Genomic DNA, 14,081 nt, shown 5'->3' on the forward strand with positions numbered 1-14,081 from the left:
AGCAAAATTATATAAAATTATAATATACATATAATACTTATGACAATTATATCCAATAATAATAATAATAATAATAATAATAATAATAATAATAATAATAATAATAATAATAATAATAATATGGATTTGATTAAATTTAAATTATTATAAAATTAGTTCAATTACTGATAATAAAAATAATTTTTTAAAAATAAAGAATTCTAATTTTATAAAATAAATTATAACTTATTTATATTTATATTTTTAAAACTGAGGATCGTTACATTCTATCCACCTTACAAAAATTTTTGCCCTCGAAAATTGATATAAAATGAAAAAGATTCATACTAACATAACTTTCCTTCTTAAACATGTCAAGGAAAAACAGAAAGATTTGACATGTTTAGTTTGCAAGCCCAGAATATTCTTATGGCTTAAAAGTCTACACAAAGCGGAAGATACAAGATAGGCTCGATGCAGAAAGGTTATAAGGCAGGCTGGTATTAGAACGATAGGTTTATCATCCCTAATGCTCGCTTCATCTAGCTCCTAAGTTCTGCCGATTCTAATGGTATCACCTTTCATAATACAATCAAAACTGGTTCAGCCTCTGACTCTGAATCTATCACAACTTACTTTTTCTCTCGACACCTAACTGGTTAACAAAGAGATATTTCTATCGACCTAAATTCCTAGTCTGTATCCGAGTCCAAAACTACGTCCAGTCTTTCCAGTCCTAAACTTCCATATCCGGTTATGTAACCTAAACGAAAGCAGGGTCCTAGCTCTACACAGAACAAATCTGTCCTACACATTCTGTATCATACTTACCTCGATCCTGTCGTGGCCAACCCGATTTTGCGGCTCTCCCACGTGGACAATCTCTAGACATGTGTCCTGGTGCTCTATATCGAAAGCACATTCTCAATCCGGCCCTGTGCGGCTCCTCTGGAGCAGTCTCACCAAAGCCTTCCTGTAGCAGTGTCCACTTCAAGGAGCGATCCTCTGCGAGCTGGCTCTTCTTAACCAACTCAGTGAAATTTGTTAACTTTTGTGGATACACGTAATTAAAGATATCTCTCCTTAGTCCTTTCTCATACTGAGCACACTTCCATTCCTCATAATCAGCTGGATTTCCTTGACAAGTTTTTGAGAAACGGCACAGATTGTTGAATTCACGGGTATAGTCGGCAATGGACATATCGTTTTGCTTCAGCTGCATTAACTCCAATTCCTTTGCAGTGCGAAATGCATGCAAGAAATATCTCCCGTAAAACTCTGTCTTGAATCTTTTCCAAGGGACATCCGTTAACTCCACCTGCAAGGTATGACACAACTCTTGCCACCAATTCTGAGCATCTCCCTCCAACATATGAATCACTATTTCTACTGACTGTACTTCAGGAACGTGCTGAGTGTACAAAAACCTCTTGACTTCTCGAAACCACTGATCAGCCTCTAGGGCATTGACGTTTTCGTTAAACCGAGGTGGACCATTCTTGAGGAAGTCAGTAAGGGTCATTGACCTATAGTATCGACGTATGTTACTTGTACTAGCACTAGAGTTTCCACCGTGACGTCCTTGCATTGGTTCAACCACGGGATTTCCTCTCCGTATACCTCGTTCGGATCCACGAGACGACATTTGGTCCCTTCACACCAAGCAAGTGATATTAAGTTGATCAGTCTCAATATCGCAAGTTTAATGCTTCAAGTTCCAAATGCATGCTCATGAACATTTATGCCACATATATCAATCAGATATCCTAATAGCACATACACACACCCAGAGTATGCCCAGAAGCATAATCAGTCCATCCCTCAGGCTCTATAGGAACGAACTGCTCTGATACCATAATGTAACACCTTACCACACAGAGTTTTACGCTTAAGTCGTAAAGTAGAGGTGGCGAGGTATTACGACCTCTAAAAAAAAGACATATAAATATAGTTGAAAGAAATTATATCTAAGAGTCTTGAAGAATAAGCTAAACAAGAACGATAAACAGAAAAATTGTGTGACACTCGCATGGATATTCATAAAACGGATAGACAAGATCAAAAGGAAGCTGAAAGCATATATACATATCAGAGTTCCAAAACTTAGATAGCAAGCTCCAGACTCAACCTGCGAAGCTAAGGCCGGCCAGAGTATATATATATATATATATATACAACCCAAAATAAAATTTAAACTACAAAATAAACACCTGTATCTCCAAGTCAACCTCTAGGAGGGACAAAACACAAAATGTACATGCGGAGATTTTATAAACATATATACATAGCCTAAAACAAAATATGACAGTCCAAAAGGTAGTTCTTCGCTTATAAGGAGGATATCCAGCGCTCAACAAGGTGTCTCTTGACCTACATCTGAAAAATAACAACATAGTATGGGATGAGAACCGCAGGTTCTCAGTATGATAAAGGTGCTCGCATAGTTAATATAAAAGGTCTCGGGAAAGCCAGAGGCGTTCCTAGAACTTCGACACTCATATTTCAGCTTAAGAATTCAACTAAACCAGAAATTAGGTAAGTTGTCTAAGGTATTCTAATTCTAAATCTAACTTTAACCTAATAATTCACATTCTGTCTCCTCTAATCCTCCGAATCATTGGCAGAACAATCCTCTCTCCTCACACCTTCGCCAAGAAGGATTTCTCAGAAAACATACACATATAGTTCAAGCAAGAAAAGCACAGGTAGAGAAGCATTTACAGCAAGTAGAACAAGTAGCGGATAAGCAGAATTAAACAGTTAAGCAAACCAAAACAATGCACACTCAAGCAAACAAACAAATGCATATGACGTATGCCTGTCCTATGGCTGATGAGTCTCATCTGTCGGTTATACAGCCAACCCGACAAGTCCTAGTAGTTAACCATTAGACAGTCCCTCTGTGCGCGCATCCCCAAACTCAATAATATACCATGGAGTTAAACTCCAAGCTCAAATATAATATTCCATGGAGTCACACTCCAAGCTCAGTAATATAGTATTCCATGGAGTTAAACTCCAAGCTCAATAATATAGTGTTCCATGGAGTCGAACTCCAAGCTCAATAATATAGTATTCTATGGAGACGAACTCCAAGCTCAAATATAATATTCGATATTTATATATATATGCATGCCCATGGGGGAATCAGGGGAGTTAAAGTGTCCGGTCACATCTTACGACAGAGGGTCAACAAATAGTCTCAAATACACAAGCCACATAATAATCTCTTTCCTTTTTTTTTAAATAATGCCTCAAATCCAAACTCCAATTCTTATAGAAATTTTGGCAATATCTCTTCTAAGACTCAAATTTATGCCACCCTTCAAGGGTCCCAACTATCAAACCAAACACCTCTCAATCCTTCAAATCATTTCCAGTAACAAATTATTTCAAAATCAAACAAATACTAATATTAAATCTTTTTCCAAAATCAATCAACTTCAACAGCAAATTATTAACAACAGCTGAACCACACATTCTATTCCATATACACAATCCATCAATTATACATTCAGTCTATTCCTATCTTAAGGTCTCCTAGCCTGAGTTTTCACGTGACATTAAATGTTAACTACGAGAAATCAAAACCATACCTTTGTACGGAATCAAAATATTCGAAACTCCAGAGAAGTTTTCTGACTGAGCTATCGAAGAAGAAAATGTCCATAATTGTTTATGCCTCCTAAAACTCCAGTTGGTCAAACTCAAGGGATAAAGTAGCTACGTCACCGTCAATTTCTACTGGTCAAAAGTGGTGCCAACGTGTAGAGGAGGATGATACAAATACTTTTACCGGATTAGATTTTTTATTGGAGTTACAGATTGCAAGAATCCGAAGTCGGAAGTTTAGTGGGGTTTACGCCCTAATAATAATAATAATAAAGTAAATGTTACTTAATTTCTTCAGTTGGTACTATTATATATATAAAGCTAATGATATAATAAGACTAATGATACTCATAACTAGATATATGGGTATACGTATGCAATAGCTTTCCATTAAATAAATGGCTGCCACCTTTTATATATATATATATATATATATATATATATATATATATATATATATATATATATGCGCACATGCATAATAATAATAATAATATACGTATATATATATATATATATATATATATATATATATATATATATGCGCACATGCATAATAATAATAATAATATACGTATATATACAATTGTAATAATAGTAATAATAATACTAATACTAGAAATAATACTAGAAATAGTAATAATAATAGTAATAATAATACTAGAAATAGTAATGATGATCATGTAATAATAATAATAATAAACGTAATAATAGTAACAATAATAGTAACGTAGTGAATATAATAACAACAATGAATATATAATACTAGGAAGCAAAATTATATAAACTTATAATATACATATAATATTCATGACAATTATATCCAATAATAATAATAATAATAATAATAATAATAATAATAATATGGATTTGATTAAATTTAAATTATTATAAAATTAGTTCAATTACTGATAATAAAAATAATTTTCTAAAAATAAAGAATTCTAATTTTATAAAATAAATTATAACTTATTTATATTTATATTTTTAAAATTAAGGATCGCTACACAGGTGAGATTTAAAATGATTTAGATGTAGAGAATGACAGAGCTGCAATGTATGAAGGAATGAACAGTGACTGCGAAGAGGACTTCGAAACCACATATGAAGTTGGCGATTAACACAATGATGGTGATGTGGGAGTTGGGGCAGCAGCGGAAAATGCAGGGGCAGTTAGTCAACTGATAAACGTCCCATCTTTTATGCGTAATTTGGATCTTGACGCCATGAATGCACCGAAATTTTTGGAATATACAAACATAGGTATGTGATGAGTGAATGATACGTTTTTGTAAATTTATATTTCGGATGGATCAATGAATGATAATTTCTGCTTTCTATAGGTGTTGCTGATCCTGAGGACGGAGAGTTCAAGATCGGAATGGAGTATAGTTCTAGAAAGTCTATCGTCGCAACAATCATAAATTACACTATCTCTAGAGGAGTCGACTACAATGTTTATGAGTCTGAACCACTGATGTTCTATGCAAAATTCAAGACGTATGGGTGTGAGTGCGACTGACTTATCCGAGCTAGCTTGATACGGAAAAAAAGGTTGTTGGGAGATACGAAGATACAACAGTAGGCACATGTGCACCATGGGAACGATTTCACAGGATTATTCCAAGTTAAACTCGGACACAATTGCTGAGGCTATAAGGCCATTGGTTGAGAGTGACCCATCCATCAAGGTCAAATCTATAATTGCAGAAGTCCAGTCAAGGTTCAACTATACTATCAGTTACAGAAAGGCTTGGTTGATAAAGCAGAAGTCCGTAGCTAAAGTTTTTGGTGGTTAGGAAGATTCTTATCAAACTTTGCCATGGTGGCTCTCAGTCATGACTTAGAAGATGCTTGGCTCAATTGTCCAAATAGAAACACATCCCTGTACAACGGGCTGAGGAGGCGGACGGTATCAGAATACTTCACCGCGTATTTCGGAGTTTCAATCCACGCATTAGGGCACTCAAGCATTGCAAGCCTCTAGTTTAGGTTGACAGCACACACCTATATAGAAAATACAAAGGTACACTTATAGTTGTTGCTGCACAAAATGGGAACCAGAATATTGTGCCTATCGCATTTGCACTGGTGGAGGGCGAGACAGCTCATTCGTGACATATGTGGTCGACTTATCCGTGAATAGGGTCAAACCCGACAAACAAAAAATCTGGCATCTAACGTATCTCTTAATAGACTCATCGGTGTCCAATGGCTCTGCGTCTCTGATAGTCCGAACCCAACCCAACTTTATGTAAAATTTAGAAGAACTACTAACAACCGATTCGCGACCAAATATCGCGATGCTCTGGCTCTGTAGGAAGTCGCTACTACTATCTGTCCATATGCTCATAGGTTCTCCATCAATGGGTAGGCCAAATATATGAGCGACATCTTCTAGTGTCACAATAACCTTATCCATTGGCAATACAAACGAATGAATTTCTGGCCTCTACCTTTCCACCAAAGCAGCTAATAAGGGATAAAATCCTCTTATCAACCCAATCCTAGAAACGTGGTAGAATTCCGTTGAGCGTAAGTAGTTTTTGACCATCGAATTTCATGTCAGCGGCGGATCCAGTTTACGAACTATCAAACTATTGTTTGACTGGTTCAAGAAAAACATATTTATTCACTAAATATTAGTTTAAATAAATAAAAATTATTAGAAATAAATATTTATAATTATAATTTATATCAATATAAAATATTGTTCTTTCTATTCATCCATGAAATACATTTATTTATTTAAATATTATACATAAATATAATTAGTATTTATTTTCGAAAATAAAAAACGTAAATAATATTTATGCCTAAAAATAAATCGAAAATACATAAATATCAATAATATTTATATTCGAAAAAAATTGTAAATAATATTTATATTTATATAAATCAAAATATATAATTATATTAGAGAACTAAAAATATTATTAAAAAATATTAATAAAACTAAAAAAAACTAAAGTGATAATATTATATTTTTATATAATTCTAACAACAACAAAAATTTAAAAAACTTTAATTTAAATACAAAAAATAATAAAATTTATGAACTTAAATAAACTGAATGATCCAAATAATTGATAATATATTTTTTGAATGCCATATAATTCGTACTATTTTTAATAAGTACAAACTAATAATTTTTTTTCTTCAAACAATCCTAACTCCTAACTCTCTTCTTCAGCCTCTCAATTTCTTCTTTCACGGTAAAATTGTGAAATCATTCAACAACAACACTTATATATGAAAACGGTCCCCATAAACTTAATTTATAGAGCTTCTTTGAGCGTCGCTGATTATCGGAATAGGAGGCTGTCTCTTGCATGCAGACCACCTGCAACACGCATCGTGTGTTGCTCCAGACTTCTCGAAAACGAGCGAAGACCCTATTACGCTGCCAGGATTCAAAGGCAACACGCTTCTTGTGTGTTGCTAAAGCTGTGCCACCTATCCCTGCAAGCCATCTCACCATGCCTCATGTGTGTTTTCAACGCCTGCCACGTCTCTGATGCTCTGTCACCAATTTCCGGCGTGTCGAAACTGACATCCACAACGCGGCAAAACACCTCCCTTCCCAATATTGAGCCAATATACCAATGTAGTTTTCATAAAAAAAAATTTGTGTGTAAATTATACATCTTAATCTATAAATTTAAAACAATAAATTTAATAGATTTTTCAAATAGGATAAACTATTAAAAATGCACTCAAATTTTGTTATCGATAAAAATACCCTAAAATAATTTTAAAATACGACAAAAATGTCCAACATTAAATATGTATTCTCAAAAAATACTTTAGAAGTTGAATTTTGATACGATATTTTGCAAGTATAATTAAAAAATGAGATATTTTTATCTTTAAAATTTGACAATTTTTCGCTAAGTATATATTTTATTGTGATTTTTTGTCAACAATCAACAATATTTTTTAAAAATAAAAATATAGAGATCAAATTTTTATCCAGTTTTTTGTATATATTTTTTAAACATTTATCTAATTATTCCTATAAAATTTTGAATCTAATACATAAATGATTTTCAAATACAAAAGTCGTTTGCCACTTAAAAAAAAATTAGATATTTTTATTGCGTTTTTAATTTTTTTTATTTAGGATATTTTTGTCGACAACAAAATTTGAGTCTATTTTTGTCATTAATAAAATTATTCGAATACATTTTTAGTAATTTATCCTTTCAAATATATATATTCTTCTTTCAATCCAAATAATCCTCCATCTTATTATTAATATATAAATTATGTATCCTATTAATGAAAAATAGTTTACAAAATTACATGGCTTGAGTAGATTCTTGAAAAAAATATTAAGATCATATAAAGCTAATTTAATAATTGCTTTTAAGGATCTGTTGTGCACTTGTACATGTGCTTTTATGTGTAGAGTGAAAAAGACATGACCACTTGACCAGGATCCATGACTCTGCCTCGTGCTGAGGTATCTGCTCAGGTTTGGATTTTTTTTTTCATTTAAATAAAAAAATTAATTATTTACTGATTTAAATACCGATACAAAAATATTTTATTTCATGCATTTAATTATATTTTCGCACATTTAGACTCGCATACTTAAGTTACCAAAAAAATATTTTCTATTTTAGGACTTCATATTTGCAAAAGCAGTTTGTACGTGTGTAGATCAAATTTGTATTTGCTCGACTAATAATTTAATGAATAAAATAAAAAAAACAAATAACTTTTTCTCTATACAATGTCCCATCAATCTAATATTCCACTAATTCGGTAAAAAAAATTTTAACAATCAAAATCATTCTCTTCATCGAAATTTAGTTTAAATGAATAGACAACTTTTATATTTACCTTGTGGTATAAAAAAATAAATTATATAAAAAAAACTGAGAGAGTCACGATGAGATGTCTAAATTATGATTAAAATATTAATCAATATTAATAATAGAAAAATTTAAAACATTAAGCGATAAGTATAAATTAGTACATATAATTGATGGTGAGCTGGGCTTATTAAATATTTAATTAGGAATTTGATTCCTAGAATATATATATATATATATATATATATATATATATATAAAAATTATTAGGGCAATTTACTTAAATAAATAGAATAGAGAAAACGTTTACCCAAATGTGCAAAACTGATTCTTGTTACCTGTATATGCAAAAAGTCATTTCTATGTAATCCGTGGCAACCCACCACGGTTTCAAAACGTCCACCACGGTTTCAAAACGTGCATAAACCGTGGCAGGTCTTAGCGGATTATGGCCAAAAGATATAGAGTGTAAACCGTGGTAGGTCACCACGGTTTACTAAGGAGAGATGGCGTGCATAAACCGTGGAGAGTCACCACGGTTTATGAAAAAACTTGTTTGCACGTAAAACCTTGTGGGTCACCCCGGTTTATGTGTTGGCCAGAAAACCTTGTTAATTTTATGTCCAATAGAAAATGAATTTATTAGCACAATAAATTTATTAGCAGAATCTTAAATTATGTCTTATCAACAACAGCTCTTTATAATAGAAAGAGTACAATAAAAAAAATCAGATAATACTAAAAAAATGATTTTTATAGTGCTTAAAAAATTGATGTCTATTTACTAAAAAATAAAAAATTAATATTTAATTTAAAATAATGAAATTTAATAAATTTAAAATATTTAAAATTTGTTATGTAAAATAAATTAGAAAAAAATTAGACTCCAATAATAAACACCATGAAATTTTTGGATTTTTTTTCTATTATAAAATAAAAAAATATTTTTAAAAATAAATTACACTAACATTAATGTTTGGAATCTGTGTTTTTATTTTTTATTTTGAGTTTTTATGAAGTTTTCAAAATCTTAGGCGAACTTATAAAAACTACTCAAAAGTTCATTTAAGCTTAAGGTGACCTCTCTCATTATATTCATCTTTATTTTTTCATTTATAAAATAAAGATTTATTACACTATAACATATTAATGAGTACAATAAAATAATTACTTGTTAATATTGGTATATTAATATTCATTAACATGCTTATTGATTAAATCTTTTATATAGATTTAATAAATTCACATATAAGTGTATATTGATACATTAGTATTTGTTAAATTTAAAATAAAAAATATTTATTATATTATAAGAATATTAATGAGTACTCTAAAAAATATTAATAAGTAATTATTTTATTATGTTCATTAATATTTATTATAGTATAATAAATATTTAAATATAGTGTAAAATGAAAAATAGGGATAAACATAATGAAAAACTAATTGATAATACATGTAAAAATTTTATAGTATATATTAGTCAATAATACATAAAGAGAACGAAAAAATTTTATTATAAATATTCAATAGAAATAGATGATTTTTTTTTTCTTTATAAAATGTACTATATAGTGTGTATTTATTAGGCTGCCTTTGTTTTCAACAACAAAATAGGATAAGACACTGAAAATAGGACAGGACAAGACATTGATGGATAGAGACACAAAATTTTGTGTTCTTGTCATTCTGCTTGGTGATAAACTAGAACAAATTATGAAAATCTAATTTATTCTCATTTTTTTCATTAAAAAAATTTGAGATGAAAAATATAATAATAAAAATATAATTATAAAAAATTAATAAGAATAATAAAAAAAATAAAAAATAAGTTGCATCTCTTGGACATAAAATTAACAAGGTTTTCTGACCATTATTTACCACACATAAACCGTGGTGACCCACAAAGTTTTATGTGCAAACAAATTTTTTCATAAACCGTGGTGACTCTCCACGGTTTATGCACGCCATCTCTCCTTAGTAAACCGTGGTGACCTACCACGGTTTACACTCTATATCTTTTGGCCATAATCCGCTAAGACCTGCCACGGTTTATGCACGTTTTGAAACCGTGGTGGGTTGCCACAGATTACATAGAAATGACTTTTTACACATACAGATAACAAGAATCAGTTTTGCACATTTGGGTAAACATTTTCTCTATTCTATTTATTTAAGTAACTTGCCCAAATTATTATGACTCAAAATTTATACCCTACACATATTATATATACCATTATACCAAGTTGACTTGTGAGAATTTTCATTTTACTTATCCTAATTATCACATATTTGAAACTAATTATTGTGTTAAAAAAGATATTTGTTATGGTACGATGATAAATTCATACGTACCGATATATTTAAAATACGGATAAATAATAATAAGTCATGTGAAATTTATTTTCCACGTCAGTATTTAAATTTTTTTTTAAATATATATTATATCACCATTTTTACTAATACATCTCTTTAATTAAATTAAAATAAAAAAATATTTTTATTTAATTTTATAAAAACTCTTAAACATCTTTCTTTTATTTGATTAGACAAAAATATTTTTTTAAATTAATCAAATTTTAGAATTCAATTAATCCTAATTTTATAGTTTCAAATAATTTAAATAACAAAACAAAAATATATTAAAAAATAAAAAATTAAAATTGTTCGTATTAAACATATTAAAAAAATAAAAAACCAAAATGAGTCACCATTGTGAGAGATATTACTTGGGATAAATGACGAATAAATCCATAACATGTTCCTAGAAAAAGGTACACACAAATAATTGTTAATTTCTTACCCTAACACTGACAATCACATGACAAGGTTGTATGGTCCCCTTCATAGCTTAGTTGAAGTGTGAGTAGGGCAGATTTTGCAGACATTTTTCTTCTCTTGAAGTTGTCCTCTTTTTTTTTTTTTTTTTTTTTGGGTCAAATAATGTGCCCGTAAATTCTAAACTTTAGACTATTCTTTTCTACACAATTCAATGAAAGTCTTTTTAGCTTTTTACCTTGTTGGTGTGTTCTTAATCTCCTATCTAATATAGTAATATAATCAATCTGTTGCCTAAATATTTATACGGCCTCTTCAGAAAATAGGAATGATTCAAATCAAACTATCTTTTTTAATTTTAGCCTTTTTCCTTAATTTTATATTGCTTTGTTAAAATGTTTAGCAAGCCTTTTTTCTTAAAAGGTTATTTGTGAAAACAAAACATAAAATTGAATAAACGTGTTGTTGACTTCTGAGCTCATCACATGCTTAATCACATTCTAATTCGTCAATACAAGAGGGTTACATTTTTCTTATTTGAAAGAAAACTGCAGCAGCCTAGCTATTAAAATAAAAAAAAAATTAAAGCCAACAAGTCAGACTGTTACGTAATATAGGTTCTGTGAGTTTGGTTTGTATTTTTATTTTTAGTATTTTTTATTTTTAAATTTTGTAAAAAAAAATAAAAACAATAAAAATAATAAAAATTTTGTATCTCTTATTTTCATTTTTTTTACAAAATTAAAAAAATACTAAAAATAAAAACAAAAAATAAAAATACAAATCAAACGTATCCTTAACATTTCGTTTAGTTTAGTTTTTTGTTTTTTAGTTTGTTTCTAAGCATGTTTAAGAAATTGAATTATAAGCTTGTAAATGAAAATAGTATTATAGTTAAAATAACAAAAAAAAAGTTGATGAGTTAATGAAATATAATAAACATTTCCTAATATAGAATTTTGAAAAATTCTTAATATTTATCCTAACATACAGTTTGCAAAACTGTTTCCAGCTGGCAATAAAATGTTAAAAGCAATACACAAATTAAAGAGGAAAATGTTAAATTCCTTTAAAAAGAAAACCCTTCTTTGTTGTTTATTAAGTTAACAGACCCTTTTTAAATGGTAACCATGTTGGTGGATGGTAAATCCAGGTGCCAAAGCAGTATTGTGTTAGATATTTGAATTATCGACACATACCTTATAAGATAACAATATTGTGCTTGATTACTTTTCTGCTTGAAGACAACTCCTCCTATTCGGTAAAAACTTTTCATGAATAATTATGTATTGTCATTTCAAGTCACAACTTCAAGTCTTCAACACTGAAGACAAATAATAATAATAATAATAATAATAATAATAATAATAATGGTGTACATACTTCAACTTCAAGGTTGTATTTGGTAGGTGGTGAGAATAAGATAAAATAAGACATAAATAATATAAATATAAAATTAATATTTTTATATTTTATTTGATAATAAATTTAATATAAAAAACAAATTATAAAAATTTAATTTATAATTTTTTTATATAATAATTTTAAAATAAAAAATATAATGATAAATAATATAATTATAAAAAAATATTAAAAATAATAAAAAAATAAATTATATTTTTTATTAGTATTTTTTTTGTCTTTTTTGATAAAAGTGATATAAAATATATTAATTAATTGTGTCTAAACATGATAGATTTTACACTAAAAAAGTTGAGATTCAAGAGTAATTGTATTAAAAATAAATGTGATTATTGATTATTAAAACATATTATGCAGCTTTTTATATGAATAGAGTGGGCAACTAATCTGTTATAACTGCATAACTATCTTATGCTTTAAGTGACTGCATTAGTGCTACTAACTACATTTTTTTTTATCAGATTCTTTATCACAACTGCTATATACTTTATTAGAACATAATCTCGATATTCATATCTCTGTCATACATGATTTTGTATTTTTATGTTCCTATTTTTGTGCCTGAACAAACATAGCCAAGTGATTCCAATTTATTAATGCATATAATTCAGTGATGATTCATAAGTAGCTATGCGCATGCAAGGTTTTAGGCAATTGTTTTTGTTCAGTATTCTCCTTTTACAGATATTCTATGCTTAAAGATTTATAATTGGTTATGATAACTATTGAATTCCTTAATTATGTTCTAATGTCATCTAACATGCATATAGTTTTTTTTTGGGGGTCATGGATCTAATGGGCATGTAGTTGTGGCTTGGTGACTCATTGTAATTTGTTTTTTCGTGGACAGGAATTTTGGCAATTTTTGTAATATTAATTGTGGTGCATTATGTTTTTTTTAGATAGATTGGACAACCTCAATCTTAAATATTATATCACACACTTATATATATTTAAGAGTTTTATTTACTATTTGACAATCGCTAATATTTAAATTCAGGTAGAACATATTAAGAGGCAATAAATTTAACCACTAAACTAAAATTTCAGTTACGTGATGCACTATGCTTACATTTTTTTTAGTTGTCCACGGTTTTTTCTAACACGACAGGTCAATGACTAATCCATCGCGAATATGATGAGCTCCATTTAAGGGTTTGTCGCTGACCAATAGTTGTTACATACACAAGGCAGATTCGAACTTCCGACACTTGTTTAAATGGACGAATGAGCTGACCACTCGACCAATCCAAATTGATTACTATGCTTACATTTTTATAGTCGGTCTGAGTGTCTAAGGCCCATGGGCCAAATTCTTGTAGAGTACAAGCTGTAACACGGGATATGACTTATGGGTCTGGGCCTGTTGAGTAGTGAGGCACACGGACAAAAATATTGTATTTTTTTAAAATGGTATCTTATTTATACTTTCACTCAAATTATAAAGTTGTTAGACACCAAAAAAAAAAT

This window comes from Arachis hypogaea, chromosome 3, assembly GCF_003086295.3.
Source record: "Arachis hypogaea cultivar Tifrunner chromosome 3, arahy.Tifrunner.gnm2.J5K5, whole genome shotgun sequence".
Lineage (NCBI taxonomy): Eukaryota > Viridiplantae > Streptophyta > Magnoliopsida > Fabales > Fabaceae > Arachis > Arachis hypogaea.